Source organism: Equus przewalskii, chromosome 29, assembly GCF_037783145.1.
Source record: "Equus przewalskii isolate Varuska chromosome 29, EquPr2, whole genome shotgun sequence".
In the NCBI taxonomy this organism is placed as follows: domain Eukaryota; kingdom Metazoa; phylum Chordata; class Mammalia; order Perissodactyla; family Equidae; genus Equus; species Equus przewalskii.
Window position 1 is genome coordinate 359,689 of NC_091859.1, and position 21,799 is coordinate 381,487.

Below are 21,799 nucleotides of genomic sequence, written 5' to 3' on the forward strand. Positions count from 1 at the left end.
TTCATGCACACTGAATGATCCATCATAACATACTGCAACTACCTTCAGTGACACTGCAGCCATTGTATGAGCACTGCAGTCACGTTCAGAGTCAGTGCAACAGGCACTGAAACCACTGCAGGGACTGTGGTTCCAACTGAAGTGGCACTGCAGGCGCATTGCAATCACTGCAGGATCACTGCATCTGCCTACATGGGCACTGCATAATCCATCACAAAATACTTCCTCACTGCATGAGCACTGCATCCAAATTCAGGGACAGTGCACGTTGCACTGCAGTGACACTGCATCCAGCTGAAGTGGCACTGAATGCGCACTGCAACCACTGCAGGATCACTGCATCCACATTCATGGGCACTGCATCCTCTGTCACAACATACTGCATCCCACTTGTGCGACACTCCATCCACTCTCTGGTCAATGTATTCGCATTCCCTGACAATGCAGGCAGCACTGCAACCACTGCAGGGACACTGTATACAGTTGAAGTGGCACTGCAGGTGCACTGCAATCACTGCATCTGCCTTCATGGACACTGCATCCTCCATTACAACATTCATCACTGCATGAGCACTGAATCCACATTCAGGGACACTGCATCCAGATGAATTCACACTGCAGGTGCACTGCAATGAATGCAGGATCACTGCATCCTCCTTCATGGGTACTGCATCCTACATCACAACATACTGCGTCCACCTTGTGTCACACTGCAGAGGCTGCATGGACCCTGCATCCACATTCAGAGACACTGGAGTGGACTCTGCACCACTGCAGCAACACTGCTTTCAGTTGAAGTGGCACTGCAGGTGCACTGCAATCACTGAACGTTCAGTGCATCCACTGATTGTTCACTGCATCCACATTCAGGGACACTGCAGTGTGCACGGAAACCACTGGAGGATCGCTGCATCCACCTTCATGGGCACTGCATTCTCTGTCACGACATACTGAATCCAAGTTTTCTGACACTGAATCCACTACATGGGCACTGCATTCACCTTCAGGGACACTGTAGGTGGAACTGCAACCACTGCAGCAACACTGTTTCCAGCTGATGAGGAAATGCAGGTGCACTGCAATTACTGCAGGATAACTGCATCCACTGCATGTTCAGTGCATGCACATTCAGGGACTCAGCAGGGTGCACTGCAATGCTGTTGGATCACTGCATACAGCTGAAGTTGCACTGTAGGCGCACTGCATTCAGCACAGGCTCCCTGCATCCACCTCAGTGGGCACTACATCTTGCATCACAACATACGACATCCACCTTGTGGGGCACTGCAACTACTGCATGGGCACTGCATCCAAATTCAGGGAACTGTCGGGGGCACTGCAATCACTCCAGCATCACAAAATCCACCTTCAAGGGCCCTGCATCCTCCATCACAACATACTGCATCCATCTTGTCAGACACTGCATCCACTGCATGACTACTGCATGAACATTCCATGACAATGCAGGGGGCACTGCAAGCACTACAGGGACACTGCATCCACCTTCACAAGAACTGCATCATCCGTCATAACATACTGCATCCATCTTGTGGGACACTGCATGCACTGCCTGGTCACTGCATCCACAATCCTGGACAATGCAGGGGCACTGCAACCACTGCAGGTACACTGACTTCAGCAGAAGTGCCAATGAAGGCGTACTGGAATCACTGCAGGCTCACTGCATCCAACTTCCTGGGCACTGAATCTTCCATCACAACATACGACATCCAAATTGTGGGACACTGCAACTACTGCATGGGCACTGCATCCACATTCAGGGAACTGTAGGGGACACTGCAACCACTGCAACATCACTGCATCCACCTTCATGCGCCCTGCATCCTCTGTCACAACATCCAGCATCCAACTTGTGGGACACTGCACCCACTGACTGGGCACTGCATTCACATTCCTGGACAATGCAGGGGGCACTGCAACCACTGCAGCAACACTGCATCCAGCTTAAGTGGCACTGCTGGCGCACTGCCATAACTGCAGGATCATGGAATGCACCTTCATCGGCACTGTGTAATACAACACACCACAATTCCTCCACATTTTGGGACACAGCATCCATTGCATGAGCAATGCATCCACATTCTGGACAATGCAGGGTTCATTGCAACCACTGCAGGGACACTGCATTCATCTGAATTGGCACTGAATGCATACTACAATCACTGCCAGATCTCTGCATCCAACTCGTGGGCACTGCATCCTCTGTCACAACAGACGGAAACCAACTTTTGGTACTCTGAATCCACTGCATCAGCACTGCATCCACATTCAGGGACACAGAACGGGGCACTACAACCACTGCAGGGAGACTACAGCCATATGAAGTGCCACTGCCAGTGCACTGAAATGACTGCAGGATCACTGCACCCGCCTTCATGATCACTAAATCCTCCATCACCACATAAGTCATCCAACTTGAGGGAAACTGCATTCACTGCATGAGCACTGCATTCACCTTCAGGGACACAGAAGGAGACACTGCAACCCCTGCAGGGACACTGCATCTAGCTGAAGTGGCACTGCAAGTGCACTGCAATCACTGCAGGCTCACTGCATCCACATTCATGTGCACTGCATCCTCCGTGACAGCATACCGCATCCACCTTGTGGGACACTGCATCCACTGCAGGGGCACTGCATCCACATTCAGGGAACCTGAAGGGGGCACTGAAACAACTGCAGGATCACAGCATCCACCTTCATGGGCTCTGCATCCCCCGTCACATCATATTGCATGCACAATGAGGGACACTGCATCCACTGCATGGGCACTGCATCCACATTCAGGGACACAGAATGGTGCTCTGCAACCATTGCAGGGACACAGCAGCCAGCTGAATTGGAACTGCAGGTGCACTGCAGTGACTGCAGGATCACTGCATCCTCCTTCAGAATCACTGAGTCCTCCATCACAACATAAGGCATCCACATTGTGGGACACTGCATCCACGGCATGAGGACTTCACGCACATTTAGGTAAACTGCAGGGGGCACTGCAAGCAATGCAGGATCACTGCATCCACCTTCATGGGCACTGCATCCTCCATAACAACATAATGCACATTGTGGGACACTGCATCCACTGCATGGGAACTGCATCCACTTTCAGGGACACTGCAGTTGGCTGTGCAACCACTGCAGCAACACTGCATCCAGCTGAAGTGGCTGTGCAGGCGCACTGCAATCACTGCATGCTCATTGCATCCACCTCGTGGCCACTTCCTCCTCAATCACAACATACTGCATCCACCTTGTGGCACAGTGCATGCACTGCATGGGCACTGCATCCATATTCAGGGTAACTCTTCGGGAACTACAACCACTGCTGGTCACTGCTTCCACGTTAATGGGCACAGCATCCTCTGACAAAACATACTGCATCTGCCTTGTGAGACACTGCATCCACTGCTTGACCACTGCATCCACAGTCCAGGACAATGCCAGGGGCACTGCAACCACTGCAGAGACACTGCATCGAACTTCATTGACACTGCATCCTCCGTTACAACATACTGCATAAACCTTTAGGTACACTGCATACACTGCATGGGCACTGCATTCACCTTCAGGGAAACAGAAGGCGACACTGGACCCCTGCAGGGACACAGCTTCCAGCTGATGTGTAAATGCAGGCACACTGCCATCACTGCACGATCACTGCATCCACTGCATTTTCACAGTATCCACATTCAGGCACACAGCAGGGTGCACTGCAACCACTGCTGGATCACTGAATCAAACTTCATGGGCACTGCATCCTCCATTACAACATACTGCATGCACCTTGTGGGACACTGCTTCCAATGCCTGGGCACTGCATCCACGTTCTCAGACAATGTAGTGGGCACTGCAACCTTGGCAGGGACACTGAATACAGCTCAAGTCGCACTGCACACACAATGCATTCAGCACAGGCTCACTGCCTCCAACTCTATGGGCACTGAATCTTCCATCACAACATACGACATCCAACTTGTGCGACACTGCATTTACTGCATGGGCACTGCATCCACATTCAGGGAAGAACTGTATTGGGCACAGCAACCACTGCAGCATCACTGCATACACCTTCATGGGCCCTGCATCCTCCATCACAACATACTGCATCCAGCTTGTGGGACACTGCATCCACTGCGTGACTACTGCATCCACATTCCTGTTCAATGCGGGGGGCACTGCAAGCACTGCTGGGACACTGCATTCACCATCATCAGAACAGCATCATCCAGCATAACATACTGCATCCACCTTTTCGGACACTGCATCCACTGCCTGGGCATGGCATCCACGTCTCGGACAATGCAGTCGGCACTGCAACCATTACAGGGACACTGAATACATTTGAAGTCACACTGCAGGTGCACAGCATTCAGCACAGGCTCACTGCAGCCACATTCGAGGGCACTGCATCTTCCATCACAACATATGACATCCACCTTGTGGGACACTGCAACTACTGCATTGGCACTGCATCCACAATCAGTGACACAGTATGGGGCACAGCAACCACTGCAGCAACACTGCAGCTAGCTGATGTGGCACTGCCAGTGCACTGCAATGACTGCAGGATCACTGCATCATCCTACATGATCACTCAATCCTCCATAACAACATAAGGCTTCCACCTTGTGGGACACTGCATCCACTGCAGAGGCACTGCATCCACATTCAGGGAACCTGAAGGGGGCACTGAAACAACTGCAGGATCACAGCATCCACCTTCATGGGCTCTGCATCCTCCGTCACAGCATACTGCATGCACAATGTGGGACACTGCATCCACTGCATGGGCACTGCATCCACATTAATGGACACAGAATGGTGCTCTGCAACCACTGCAGGGACACAGCAGCCAGCTGAATTGGAACTTCAGGTGCACTGCAGTGACTGCAGGATCACTGCATCCTCCTTCGGGATCACTGAGTCCTCCATCACAACATAAGGCATCCACCTTTTGGGACACTGCATCCACGGCATGAGGACTTCACACACATTTAGGTAAACTGCAGGGGACACTGCAACGACTGCAGGATGACTTTATCCACCTTCATGGGCACTGCATCTTCCATCACAACATACTGCATGCACATTGTGGGACACTGCATCCACTGCATGGGCGCTGCATCCACGTTCTGTAACACTGCAGTTGGCTGTGCAACCACTGCAGCAACACTGCATCCAGCTGAAGTGACTGTGTAGGTGCACTGCAATCACTGCAGGCTCACTGCATCCACCTCGTGGGCACTGAATCCTCCGTCAAAACATACTGCATCCACCTTGTGGCACAGTGCATGCAATTCATGGGCACTGCATCCACATTCAGGGAAACTCTAGGGGGTACTGAAAGCACTGCTGGTTCACTGTTTCCACCTTCATGGGCACTGCATCCTCCGACAGAACATATTACATCTGCCTTGTGAGAAAATGCTTCCACTGCTTGACCACTGCATCCACAGTCCAGGACAATGCCGGGGGCACGGCAACCACTGCAGGGACACTGCATTGACCTTCATTGGCACTGCATCCTCCGTTTCAACTTACTGCATAAACCTATAGGTACACTGTATACACTGCATGGGCACTGCATTCACCTTCAGGGACACAGAAGGTGACACTGGACGCCTGCAGGGACACAGCTTCCAGCTGATGTGTAAATGCAGGCACACTGCCATCAATGCACGATCACTGCGTCCACTGCATTTTCACAGCATCCACATTCAGGGACACAGCAGGGTGCACTGCAACCACTGCCGGATAACTGCATCCAACTTCATGGGCGCTGCCTCCTCCGTCACAACATACCGCCTGCACCTTGTGGGACACTGCATCAAATGCCTGTGCACTGCATCCACATTCTCGGACAATGCAGTGGGCACCTCAACCATCACAGGGACACTGCATACATCTGAAGTCGCAATCCAGGCATACTGCATTCAGCACAGGCTCAATGCATCCAACTCTATGGGCACTGCATCTTCCATCACAACATACGACATCTACCTAGTGGGACACTGTAATTACTGCATGGGCACTGAATGCACATTCAGGGAACCTTCAGGGGCACTGCAATCACTGCAGCATCACTGCATCCACCTTCATGGGCCCTGCATCCTCCATCACAACATACTGCATACAGCTTGGGTGACAATGCATCCACTGCATGACTACTGCATCCACATTCCTGGACAATCCAGTGGGCACTGCAAGCACTGTACGGACACTGCATCCACCATCATCAGAACTGCATCATCCGTCATAACATACTGCATCCACCTTGTGGGACACTGCATCCACTGCCTGGGCACTGTATCCACATCTTGGAAAATTCAGTTGGCACTGCAACCACTACAGGGACACTGCATACAGAGGAAGTCACACTGCAGGTGCACAGCATTCAGCACAGTCTCACTGCATCCACCTTCGTGGGCACTGCATCTTCCATCACAACATACGACATCCACCTTGTGGGACACTGAACTACTGCATGGGCACTGCATCCACATTCAGGGACAAAGTACTGGGCACTGCAACTACAGCAGGGACACTGCAGCCACCTGATGTGGCACTGCTGGTGCACTGCAATGACTGCAGGATCACTGCATCCTCCTTCCTGATCACTCAATCCTCCATAACAACATAAGTCATCCATCTTGTGGGCCACTGCTTCCACTGTATGAGCACTGCATCCACAATCAGGGACACAGAAGGGGGCACGACAACCAGAGAACGAACACTGCATACCCCTTCATGGTCAATGCATCATGCGTCATAACATACTGCACCCACATTGTTGGGCACTGAATCCACTTCAAGGGCACGGCATTCTCATTCAGGGACCCTGAATGGGGCACTACAACCACTGCAGGATCACTGCATCCACCTTCATGGGCACTGCATCCTCCATCGAAACATAGTGCATCTACTTTCAGTTACACTGCAGCCCATGCATAGGCACTGCAGCCACGTTCAGGGACAGGGCAATGGGCACTGCAACACTGCAGGGACTCTGGACCCGGCTGAAGTGGCACTGCAGGCGCACTGAAATCACTGCAGGATCACTGCATCAGCCTTCATGGGCACTGCATCCTTCCTCACAACATACATTACCACTGCATGAGCACTGCATCCAAATTCAGGGACAGTGCACGTTGCCCTGCAGTGACTGCAGGGACACTGCATCCAGCTGAAGTGGCACTGAATGCGCACTTCAACCACTGCAGGATGACTGCATCCACATTCATGGGCACTGCATCCTCTATCACAACATACCACATCCATCTTTTGGTGCTCTGCATCCACTGCATGGGCACTGCATTCGTATTCAGAGACACAGAAGGGGGCACTGCAACCACAGCAGGCACACTGCAGCCAGCTGAAGTGGCACTGCAGGTGCACTGCAATCACTGCAGAAACACTGCATCCTCCTCCTTGAGCAATGCATCATCCGTCATAACATACTGCATCCACCTTTTTGGGCACTGAATCCACAGCAAAGGCATGGCAGTATCATTCTGGGACCCTGCAGGGGGCACTGCTACCACGGCAGGATCATTGCATCCACCTTCAGGGCCACTGCTTTCTCCAACACAATATACTGTATCTACCTTCAGTGACACTGCAGCGATTGCATGGGCACTGCATCCACGTTCAGGGACAGTGCAACAGGCGCTGCAACCACTGTAGGGACACTCGATACACCAGAAGTGGCACTCCAGATGCACTGCAATCACTGCAGGATCACAGCATGTGCCGTCATGGGCACTGCATCCTCCATGACAACATACATTATCAGTGCATGAGCAACCAATCTACATTCAGGGACACTGCATCCAGATGAATTGACATTGCAGGTGCACTGCAATGAATGCAGGATCACTGCAACCTCCTTCATGGGTTCTGCATCCTACTTCACAACATACTGCATCCACCTTGGGTCACACTGCAGAGGCTCCATGTGCCCTGCATCCACATTCAGAGACAATGCAGTGGACTCTGCAACCCCTTCAGCAACACTGCATCCAGCTGCAGTGGCACTGCAGGTGCACTGCAATCACTGAATGTTCAGTGCATCCACTGCTTGTTCACTGTATCCACATTCAGGGACACTGCAGTGTGCACGGAAACCACTGCAGGATCACTGCATTCATCTTCATGGGCACTGCATCCTCTGTCACAACATACTGCATCCAACTTGTGTGACACTGCATCCACTGTCTGGGCACTGCATCCGCATTCCCGGAAAATGAAGGCAGCACTACAGCCACTGCAGTGACACTGTATACAGTTGAAGTGGCACTGCAGGCACAGTGAAATCATTGCAGTCTCACTGCATTCACAGTCGTGGGCACTGCATCTTCCGTCACAACATGCTGCATCCACCTTGTGCGGCCCTGCATCCACTGCATGGGCACTGCATCCACATTAAGGAAACCTGAAGGGTGCACTGCAACAACGGCAGTATCACCTCATCCACCTTCTTGGGCACTGCATCCTCCATTACAACATACTGCATCTCTCTTTTGGGACACTGCATCCACTGCATGGGCACTGCATCCACAATCAGGGACACAGAAGTGGCACGAAAACCAGTGCAGAAACACTGGATGCTCCTTCATGGGCAATGCATCATACGTGATATCATACTGCATACGCCTTGTGGGGCACTGAATCCACTGCAAGGGCACGTCATTCTCATTGAGGGACCCTGCAGGGGGCACTACAACCACTGTAGTATCGCTGCATCCACCTTCATGGCCTCTGCTTCCTCCAACACAGCATACTGCATCTAAGTTCTGTGAAACTGCAGCCATTACATGGGCACTGCATCCACGTCCATGGGCAGTGCAACAGGCACTGCAACCCCTGCAGTAACACTGGATCCAAATGAAGTGGCACTGCAGATGCACTGCAATCACTGCCGTATCACTGTATCTGCCTTCATGGGCACTGCATCCTCCCTGACAACATACATCACTGCATGAGCACTGAATCCACATTCAGGGAAACTGCATCCAGATGAATTCACACTGCAGGTTCACTGCAATGAATGCAAGATCACTGCATCCTCCTTCATGGGTACTGCATCCTACTTCACAACATACTGCATCCACCTTGGCTCACACTGCAGAGGCTGCATGGGCCCTGCATCCACTTTAAGAGATACTGCAGTGGGCTCTGCAACTACTGCAGCAACACTGCATTCAGCTGAAGTGGCAATGCAGGTGAACTGCAATCACTGAACTTTCAGTGCATCCACTGCTTGTTCACAGCATCCACATTCAGGGACACTGCAGTCTGCACGGAAACCACTGCAGGATCACTGCATACACCTTCATGGGCACTGCATCCTCTGTCACAGCATACTGCTTCCAACTTGTGTGACACTGCATACACTGCCTGGGCACTGCATCCGCATTCACAGACAATGCAGGCAGCACTGCAACCACTGCAGGCACACTGTATGGAGCTGAAGTGGCGCTGCAGGTGCACTGCAATCACTGAATTTTCACTGCATCCACTTCATAGTCACTGCATCCAAATTCAGGCACACTACAGTGTGCACAGAAACCACTTCAGGAACACTGCATCCACCTTCATGGGCACTGCATCCTCTGTCACAACATACTGCATCCAACTTGTGTGACACTGCCTACACTGTGTGGGCACTGCATCCACAGTCCCGGACAATGCAGGCATCACTGCAAACACTGCAGGTACACTGTATGCAGCTGAAGTGGCACTGCAGGTGCACCGCAATCACTGAATGTTCACAGCATCCCCTTCATGTTCACTGCATCCACATTCAGGGACACTACAGTGTGTAGGGAAACAACTGCAGGATCACTGCATCCACCTTCATTGGCACTGAATCCTATGCACAACATACTGCATCCAACTTGTGTGACACTGCATCCACTGCCTGGGCACTGCATCCGCATTCCCTGACAATGCAGGCAGCAATGCAACCACTGATGGGAATCCTTATACAGTTGAAGTGGCACTGCAGGCGCACTGCAATCACTGCAGTCACACTGCATTCACAGTCGTGGGCACTGCATCTTCCTTCACAACATACTGCATCCACCTTGTGTGACACAGCATGCACCTCATGGGCACTGCATCCACATTCAGGGAACCTGAAGGGGGCACTGCACCCACTACAGGCACACTGCAGCCAGATGAAGTGGCAATGCAGGTGCACTTCAATCACTGCAGAATCACTGCATCCTCCTTCATGGGCCATGCATCATCCATCATAACATACTGCATCCACTTTGTGGGGCACTGAATCCACTGCAAGCGCACAGCACTCTCATTCAGGGAACCCGAAGAGGGCAATGCAACAACAGCAGGATCACTGCATCCACCTTCATGGGCACTGCATCCTCCATTAAAACATACTGCATCTGCCTTGTGGGAGATTGCATCCACTGCTTGGGTACTGCATCCACATTGCTGGAGAATGCAGGCATCACTGCAAACACTGCAGGCACACTTTTGCAGCTGAAGTGGCACTGCAGGCGCACTGCAATCACTGCAGGATCACTGCATCTGATTTCACGGGCACTGCATCCTCCATCACAACATACTTCATCACTGCATGAACACTGCATCCAAATTCAGGGACAGTGCACGTTGCACTTCAGCAAATGCAGGGACACTGAATCCAGCTGAAGTGGCACTGCCTGCGCACTCTAACCACTGCAGGATCACTGCATCCACAGTCATGGGCACTGCATCCTCTCTCACAACATATCAGATCCATCTTTTGGTACTCTGCATACAATGCATGGGCACTGCATTCATATTCTGAGATACAGAAGGAAACACTTCATCCACTGCAGGTACACTGCAGCCAGCTGAAGTGGCACTGCAGGTGCACCACAGTCACTGCAGAATCACTGCATCATCCTTCATGGGCAATGCATCATCCGTCATAACATACTGCATCCAACTTGTGGGGCACTACATCCACTGCATGGGCACTGCATCCACAATCAGGGACACAGAAGGGGGCACAACAACCAGTGCAGGAACACTGCATACACCTTCATGGGCAATGCATCATCTGTCATAACATACTGCATCCACCTGTGGGGCGCTGAATCCACGGCAAGGGGAAGGCATTCTCATTCAGGTTCCCTATAGGGGTCACTTCAACCACTGCAGGATCACTGCATCCACCTTCATGGCCAATGCTTCCTCCAACACGACATACTGCATCTACCTTCAGTGACACTGCAGCCATTGCATGTGCACTGCAACCATTTTCAGGGACATTGCAACAGGCACTGCAACCCCTGCAGGCACTCCGGATCTAGCTGAAGTGGCACTGCAGGCACACTGCAATCACTGCAGGATCACAGCATCTGCCTACATGGGCACTGCATCCTCCATTACAACATATGTCGTCACTGCATGAGCACTGAATCCACATTCAGGGACATTGCATCCAGATGAATTCACACTGCAGGTGCACTGCAATGAATGCAGGATCACTGCATCCTCCTTCATAGGTCCAGCATCCTAATTCACAACATACTGCATCCACCTTGGGTCACACTGCAGAGGCTGCATGGGCCCTGCATCCACATTCAGAGACACTGCAGTGGGCTCTGCAACCACTGCAGCAACACTGCATCAAGCTGAAGTGGCACTGCAGGTGCACTGCAATCACTGAATGTTCTCTGCATCCACTGCATGTTCACTGCATCCAAATTCAGTGACACTGCAGGGTGCACTGCAACCACTGCAGGATCACTGCTTCCACCTTCATGGACACTGCATTCTCTCTCACAACATACTGCATCCACATTGTGGACACTGCATCCACTGCCTGGGCACGGCATCCACATGCCCAGACAATGCTTGGGATAGTGCAACCACTCAAGCAACACTGTAACCAGGTTAAGTGACACTGCATGCACACTGACATCACTGCATGATCACTGCTTCCACCTCATGGGCACTGATTACTACAACACAACAGCCTGCCTCAACCATGTGGGACACTGCATCCACTGTAAGGGCATGACATTCTAATTCAGGGACACTGCAGGGGGAACTGCAATGACTGCAGGATCACTGCATGCACTTTCATGGGCACTGCATCCTCCGTCACAACACACTTCATCTACCTTCAGTGACAGTGCAACCATTGAATGGACACTGCATCCATATTCAGGCACAGTGCAGTGGGCAATGCAACCACTGCAGGGACACTGCATCCAGCTGAAGAGGCACAGCAGGTGCACTGCAATCACTGCAGGATCAGTGAATCCACAAACATGGGCACTGCATCCTCCATCACAACATTCTGCATCCACCTTTTGAGATTCTGCATCCTCTGCATGGGCACTGCATCAGCATTCAGGGCCAATGCAGGGGCACTGCTACCACTGCAGGGCCACTGAATCCAGATGAATTGACACTGCAGCTGCACTGCAATCATTGCAGAATCACTTCATCCACATTCATGGGCACTGTATCCACCATTTGGGACACTGCATCACCTGCATGAGCACTGCATCCAAATTCAGGGACACCGCAGGTTGCACTGCTACCACTGCAGCATCACTGCATCCACCCTCCTGTGCAATGAATCCTCTGTCACCACATATTGCATCCATCTTATGGGACACTCTGTCCACTGCATGGGCACTTCATCCACATTCAGTGAAAATGCAGGGGGCACTGCAACCACAGAAGGGAGACTGCATCCACATGAAGTGGCACTGTAGGTGCATTGTAATCACTGCAAGATCACTGCATCCTCCTTCAAAGGCACGTCATCCTACTGCAAAACATACTGCATGCACCTTGTGTGACACTGAATGCACTGGTTTGGCACTGCATCCACATTCATGGAAACTGTAGGGGGCACTGCAACCACTGCAGCAACATTGCATTCGGCTGAAGTGGCACTGCAGGTGCACTGCCATTACTGCAGGATCACTGCATTCACCTTCATTGGCACTGCATACTACAGCACACCACAATGCCTCCACATTGTGAGACACCGGATCCACTGCATGAGCACTGGATCCACATTCCAGGACAATGCAGGGGGCATTGAAACCACCGTAGGGACACTGCATCCAGCGGATCTGGCACAAAAGGCGTACTACAATCACAGTCAGCTCACACATCCAACTCGTGGGCACTGCAACATCTGTCACAATATAGGACAACCACTTTTGGTACTCTGTATCCACTGCGTGGGTGCTGCATCCACATTCAGGGACATAGAACAGGACACTGCAACCACTGCACGGACACTGCAGCCAGCGGAAGTGGCACTGCAGGTGTACTGCAATGACTGCAGGATCACTGCATCCTCCCTCATGATCACTGAATCGTCCATCACAACATAAGGCATCCACCTTGAGGGAAACTGCATCCACTGCATGAGCACTGCATCCACCTTCATGGGCACTGCATCCTCCATCAGAACATACTGCATGCACATTGTGGGACACTGCATGCACTACCTGCGCACTGCATCCACGTGCAGGCACACTACAGTTGGCTCTGCAACCACTGCAGCAACACTGCATCCAGCTGAAGTGGCACTGCAGGCGCACTGCAATCACTGCAGGCTCACTTCATCCACCCTCGTGGGCACTGCATCCTCCGTTACAACATGCAGCATCCACATAGTGTGACACTGCATGAACTGCATGGGCACTGCATCGAAATTCAGGGAAACTGTAGGGGGCACTGCAACCACTGCTGGTTCACGGCATCCATCTTCATGGGCACTGGATCGTCCAACAAAACATACTGCATCCGCCTTGTGAGGCACTGCATTCACTGCAAGACCACTGCATCCAAATTCCAGGACAATGCCGGAGGCACTGCAACCACTGCAGGGACACTGCATACACCTTCATGGGCACTGCATCCTCCGTCACAACATACTTCATTCTCCTTGGGTCACACTGCAGACACTGCATGGGCACTGCATCCACATTCAGGGACTTGACAGGGGGCTTTGCAACCACTGCAGCTACACTGAGTTGAGCTGAAGTGGCAATGCAGGTGCACTGCAATGACTGAAGATTCACTGCATCCACTGCATGGCACTGCATCCATATTCCAGGACACTCCCAGTGGCACTGCAACCACTGCAGGGACACTGCATCCACCTTCATGGGTACTGCATCCTCCGTCACAACATACTGCATAAACCTTTAGGTACACTGCATGCACTGCATGGACACTGCATCCACAATCCCGGACAATGCAGGGGGCACTGCAACCACTGCATGGACACTGCATCCAGATGAAGTGGCACTGCAGGTGCACTGCAATGACTGCAGGATCACTGCATCTTCCTTCATTGGCACTGAAACCTACTTCACAACATACTGCATCCACCATGGGTCACACTGCAGACACTGCATGAGCAGTGCATCCACATTCAGGGAAACTGTAGGTTGCACTGCAACGACTGCAGGTTCACCACATCCACCTTCTTCTGCACTGTATCTTCCATCACAACATACGACAGCCACCTTGTGGGACACTTCATCCACTGCCTGGGCACTGCATCCACCATCTCGGACAATGCAGGGGACTCTGCAACCACTGAAGGATCACTGCATCCACCTTCATGGGCACTGCATCCTCGATCACAACATACTGCATAAACCTTTAGGTACAGTGCATGCACAGGATGGGCACTGCATTCACATTGAGGGACACAGAAGGCAACACTGCAACCTCTGCTGGATCACTGCATCCACCCTCATGGGCACTGCATTATTTGTCACACCATGCTGCATGCATCTTGTGGGACACTGCATCCACTGCATGGGCACTGCATCCACATTTAGGGACAATGCAGGAAGCAGTTCAAAAACTGTGGGGACACTGCATCCAGCTGAAGTCACAGTACAGCTGCACTGCATTCAGCACTGGTTCACTGCATCCACCTTCGTGGGCACTGCATCTTCCATCACAACCTAAGACATCCACCTTCTTGGAGACTGCAACTACTGCACGGGCACTGCATCCACATTCAGGGAACTGTAGGGGGCACTGCTACCACCGCCGTATCACTGCATCCACCTTCATGGGCCCTGCATCCTCCATTACAACATACTGCATCCACCTTGTCGGATGCAACCCAACTGCAACCACTTCAGGACTACTGAATCCACACTCCCAGACAATGCGAGGGGCACTGCAAGCACTGCATGCATACTGCAACCACTTTCATGAGAACTGCATCATCCGTCATAACATACTGCATCCATCTTGTGGGAAACTACATCTGCTGATGGGCCCTGCATCCACATTCTGGGACAATGCAGGGGCACTGCAACCACTGCAGGGACACTGCATCCAGATGATGTGGCACTGCAGGTGCACTGCAATGACTGCAGGATCACTGCATCATCCTTCATGGGCACTGAATCCTACTTCACAACATACTGCATCCACCTTGGGTCACACTGTGGACACTACATGGGCCCTTCATCGATATTCAGGGACATGGCAGGAGGCTCTGCAACCACTGCAGCTACACTACATCCAGCTGAAGTGGCACTGCAGGCACACTGCAACCACAAATGTTTCAATGCATCCACTGAATTGGCACTGCATCCACATTCCAGGACACTGCCGGGCGCACTGCAACCACTGCAGGGACACTGCAGCAAGCTGAAATGGCACTGCAGGTGCACTGCAATGACTGCAGGATCACTGCATCTTCCTTCATGATCAGTGAATCCTCCATCACAAAATAAGGCATCCATCTTGTGGGACACTGCATCCACTACATGAGCACAGCATCCATATTCAGGTAAACTGCAGGGGGCACTGCAACCACTGCAGGTTCACAGCATCCACCTTCATGCGCACTTCATCCTCCATCACAACATACTGCATGCACATTGTGGAACACTGCATCCACTACATGGGCTTTCATCCACGTTCAGGGACACTGCTCTAGGCTCTGCAACCACTGCAGCTACACTGCATCCAGCTGAAGTGGCACAGCAGGCGCACTGCAATCACTGATATTTCACTGCATCCACTGTATTGGCACTGAATCAACATTCCAGTACAATGCCGAGGACACTGCAAGCACTGCCAGACACTGCATCCAACTTCATGGGCACTGACTCCTTCATCACCACATACTGCATTAACCTTTAGGTACACTGCATTCACTGAATGGGCACTGCATTCACCTGCAGTGAATCAGAAGGTGGCAGTGAAACCCCTGCAGGGACACTCCTTCCAGCTGATGTTGAAATGCAGGCGCACTGCAAACACTGCAGCATCACTGAATCCACTGCATGTTCACAGCATATTCATTCAGGGACACAGCAGGGTGCACTGCAACCACTGCTGGATCACTTCGTCCACTGCATTGGCACTGCATCCACATTCAGGCAAACTGTAGGGGACACTGCAACCACTGCAGGTTCACCGCATCCATGTTCATGGGCACTGCATCCTCCGACAAAACATACTGCTCGCCTTTGAGACACTGCATCAACGGCATGACCACTGCATCCACATTCAGGGACACAGCACAGTGCAATGAAACCACTGCCAGATCACTGCATCCACCTTCATTGGCACTGCTTCCTCAGTCGCAAAATACTGAACGCACATTGAGGGACAATGCATCCAATGCCTGGACACTGCATTCATGTCCTCGGACAATGCAGTGGGCAGTGAAACCACTGCAGGGACATTGCAGTCAGCTGAATTCGCACTGCAGGCGCACTGCATTCAGCACAGGCTCACTGCATCCACCTTCATGGGCACTGCATCTTCCATCACAACATACGACATCCAAGTTGTGGGACACTGCAACTACTGCATGGGCACTGCATCCATATTCAGGGAACTGTAGGAGGCACTGCAACCACCGCACCATCACTGCATCCACGTTCATGGGCCCTGTATCCTCCATCACAACATACTGCATCCACCTTGTGGGACACGGCATACACTGCGAGACTACTGTGCCCAAATTCCGGGACAATGCAGGGGGCACGGCAAGCACTGTGGTTTCACCACATCCACCTTCATGGGCACTGCATCCTCTGACAAGACATACAGCATCCGCCTTGTGAGACACTGCATGAAAGGCAGGATCACTGCATCAACTGAATGTTCACAGCATCCACCTTCAGGGACACAGCAGTGTGCACTGCAAGCACGGCAAGATCACAGAATTCACACTCATGGGCACTGCATTACCCATCACAATGTACTGCATGCACCGTGTTGGAAACTGGATCCACTGCATGGGCACTGAATCCACATTCAGGGACAATGCAGGGGGCACTTCAACCACTTCAGGGACACTGCATCCAATCAAGAGGCATTGCAGGTGCACTGCAACCCTGCAGGATAACTGCATTGTGCTTCATGGGCACTGCATCCTACTTCACATCTTACTGCATCCACCTTGGGTTACACTGCAGACACTGCATGGGCAGTGCATCCACATTCAGGAACATGGCAGGGGGATCTGCAACCACTGCAGCACCATGCATCCACCTTCATGGACCCTGCATCCTCCATCACAACATACTGCATCCACCTTGTGGGACATGGCATCCACTGCATGTTCACAGAATCCAAATTCAGGGACACAGCAGGGTGCACTGCAACCACTGCAGGATTACTGCATCCAGCTTCATGGGCACTGCATCCTCCATCATAAAATAATGCATGCACCTTCTGGGACACTGCATCCACTGCATGGACACTCCATCCACATATAGGGACAAGGCAGTGAGCAATGCAACCACTGCTGGGACAGTGCATCCAGATGAAGTGGCACTTCAGGTGTACAGCAATGACTGCAGGATCACTGCATGGTCATTCACGGGCACTGAATCCTACTTCACAACATACTTCATCCACCTTGGTTCATACTGCAGACACTGCATGGGCACAGAATCCACATTCAGAGAAATAGCAAGGGGCACTGAAACCACTGCAGCTCCACTGCATCCAGCTGAAGTGGTAGTGAAGGTACACTGCAAACATTGAAGTTTCAATGCATACACTGCATTGGCACTGCATCAATATTCCAGGACAATGCCATTGTCACTGCAAGCACTGCAGGGACACTGCATCCACCTTCATGGGGACTGCATCTTCCGTCACAACATTCTCCATGCACCTTGTGGGACACTGCATCCAATGCCTGGGCTCTGCATCCACGTTCTCAGATGATGGTGGGGGCACTGCAACCACAACAGGGACACAGCATCCACCTTCATGGACACTGCATCCTCCGTCACAACATTCTGCATAAACCTTTAGGTACACTGCATACACTGCATGGGCACTGTATTCACCTTCAGGGACACAGAAGGTGGCACTGCAACCCCTGCAGGGACACTGCTTCCAGCTGATGTGGAAATGCAGGCACACTGCAATCACTGCAGGATCACTGCATCCACTGCATGTACACAGCATTCACATTCAGGGACACAGCAGGGTGCACAGCAACCACTGCAGCATCACTGCATCCACCATCTTGGGCCCTGTATTCTCCATGACAACATACTGCATCCACCTTTTGGGACACTGCATCCACTGCATGACTACTGAATCCACATTCCTGGACAATGCGGGGGGCACGGCAAGAATTGCAGGCACACTGCATCCACCTTCATGAGAACTGCATCATCCGTCATAACATACTACATCCACCTTGTGGAACACTGCATCCACTGCATGGGCACTGCATCCACATTCCTGGACAATGCAAGTGGCACTGCAACCACTGCAGCAACACTGCCTCCAGTTGAAGTGGTACTGAAGGCGTACTCCAATAAATGCCGGCTGACTGCATCCAACTCCAGGGGTCTGCATCTTCTGTCACAACATATGGCAGCCAACATTTGGTACTCTGCATCCACTGCACGGTCACTGCATCCACACTCAGGGACACAGGATGGGGCTCTGCAACCACTGCAGGGACACTGCAGCCAGCTGGAGTGGCACTGCAAGTTCACTGCAATGACAGCAGAATCACTGCATCCTTCTTCATGAACACTGAATCCTCCAACACATCATAAGGCATCCACCTTGTAGGACACTGCATCCACTGCCTGGGCACTGCATCCACATTCCCGGACAATGCAGGGGGCACTGCAACCACTGCAGCTACACTGCATCGAGCTGAAGTGGCACTGCAGGCGCACTGCCATCACTGCAGTATCACTGCATTCACCTTCATTGGCTCTGCATACTACAACACACCATAATGTCTGCAAATTTTGGGGCACTGCATCTACTGCATGAGCACTGCATTCACATTCCAAGACAATGCATGGGGCACTGCAACCACTTCAGGGACACTGCAGCCATCCGAAGAGGCACTGCAAGTTCACTGCAATGACTGCAGCATCACTGCATCCTCCTTCATGATCACTGAATCCTCCAACACATCATAAGGCATCCACGTTGAGGGACACTGCCTCCAATGCATGAGCACTGCATACACATTCAGGTAAACTGCAGGGGGCACTGCAACCACTGAAGAATCACTGCATCCGCCTTCATTGGCACTGAATCCTCTGTCACAACGTACTTCATGCACATTTTGGGACACTGCATCCACTGCATGTGGACTGCATCCACGTTCAGGGACACTGCTGTTGTGTCTGCAACCACTGCAGCAACACTGCATCCAGCTGAAGTGGCACTGAAGGCATACTCCAATCACTGCCGGCAGACTGCTTCCAACTGCAGGGCTCTGCATCTTCTGTCACAACATACGGCAGCCAACATTTGGTACTCTGCATCCACTGCACGGTCACTGCATCCACATTCAGTGACGCATGACGGGGAAATGCAACCACTGCAGGGACACTGTAGCCAGCTGAAGTGGCACTTCAAGTTCACTGCAATGACTGCAGGATCACTGCATCCTCCTTCATGATCACTGGATTGTCCATCACAATAAAAGGCATTCTCCTTGAGGGAGACTGCATCCACTGCATGGGCACTGCATCCACATTAAGGGAAAATGTAGGGGGCACTGCAACCAATGCAGGTTCACCGCATACACTTTCATGGGAACTGCATCCTCTGACAAAACATACGGCATCCGCCTTGTGAGACACTGCATGAGCCCTGGATCCACATTCCAGCACAATGCCAAGGGCCTTGCAACAACTGCAGGGACGCTGCCTCCACCTTTATGCACGCTGCATCCTCCATCACAACTAACTGCATAAGCCTTTAGGGACACTGCCTACACTGCTTGGGCACTGCATTCACCTTCAGGGACACAGAAGGCGGCACTGCAACCACTGCAGCAAGACTGCTTCCAGCTGATGAGGAAATGCGAGCACACTGCAATCACTGCAGGATCACTGCATCCATTGCATGTTCACAGAATCCACATTCAGGGACACAGCAGGGTGAACTGCAACCCATGCAGGGACACTGTATCCAGATGAATTTTCACTGCAATTGCACTGCAATGACTGCAGGATCACTGCTTCGTCCTTCATGGGATCTGAATCCTGCTTCACATCATACTGCATCCACCTTGAGTCAAACTGCAGACACTGCATGGGCACTGCATCCACATTCAGGGACATGGCAGTGGCCTCTGCAACCACTGCAGCTACACTGCATCCAGCTGAAGTGGCACTGAAGGCGCACTGCAATCACTGAAGATTCACTGCATCCACTGCATAGGCACTGCATCGACATTTCAGGAAAATGCCCTGGGCACTGCCACCACTGGAAGGACACTGCATCTCCCCTCATGGGCACTGCATCCTCCGTCACAAGATACTGCATGCACATTGTGGGACACTTCATCCACTGAATTGGGACTGCATCCACGTTCAGGGACACGGCAGTTGGCTCTGCAACCACTGCAGCAACACTGCATCCAGCTGAAGTGGCACTGCAAGTGCAATGCCATCAATTCCGGCTCACTGCATACACCTTCACGGTCACTGCATCCTCCGTCACAGCATACCGCATCCACCTTGTGGGACACTGCATGCACTGCATGGGCACTGCATCCACATTCAGGGACACTGCAGGGTGCACTGCAACCAGTGCCAGATCACTGCATCCACCTTCATGGGCACTGCATCAACCATCACAACATACTGCATGCACCTTGTGTGAGACTGCATCCACGCATGGGCACTGCATCCACGTTCAGGAACACTGGAGTTGGCTCTGCAACCACTGCAGGGACACTGCATACAGCTGATGTCGTACTGCAGGTGCACTGCATGCAGCACAGTCTCACAGCATCCACCTTCGTGGGCACTGCATCTTCCATCACAACATAAGACATCCCCCTTGTGGGAGACTGCAACTACTGCATGGGCACTGCATCCGCATTCATGGAACTGTTTGGGGTACTGCAATCACTGCAGCATCACTGCATCAAAAAATATGTGCCCTGCATCCTCCATCACAGCATACTGCATCCACCTTGTGGGACACTGCATCCACTGCATGACTGCTACATCCACATTGCCGGACAAGGCGGGTGGCACTGCAAGCACTGCAGGGACACTGAGTCCACCTTCCTGAGCACTGCATCATCCGTCATAATTTACTGCAGCCACCTACTGGGACACTGCATCCACTGCCTGGGAACTGCATCCACATTGTCAGACAAGGCAGGGGTCACTGCAATTACTGCAACAACACTGCATCCAGCTGAAGTAGCACTGAAGGTGCACTACCATCACTGAAGCATCACTGCATTCACCTTCATCGGCACTGCATACTACAACACAGCACAATGCCTCCA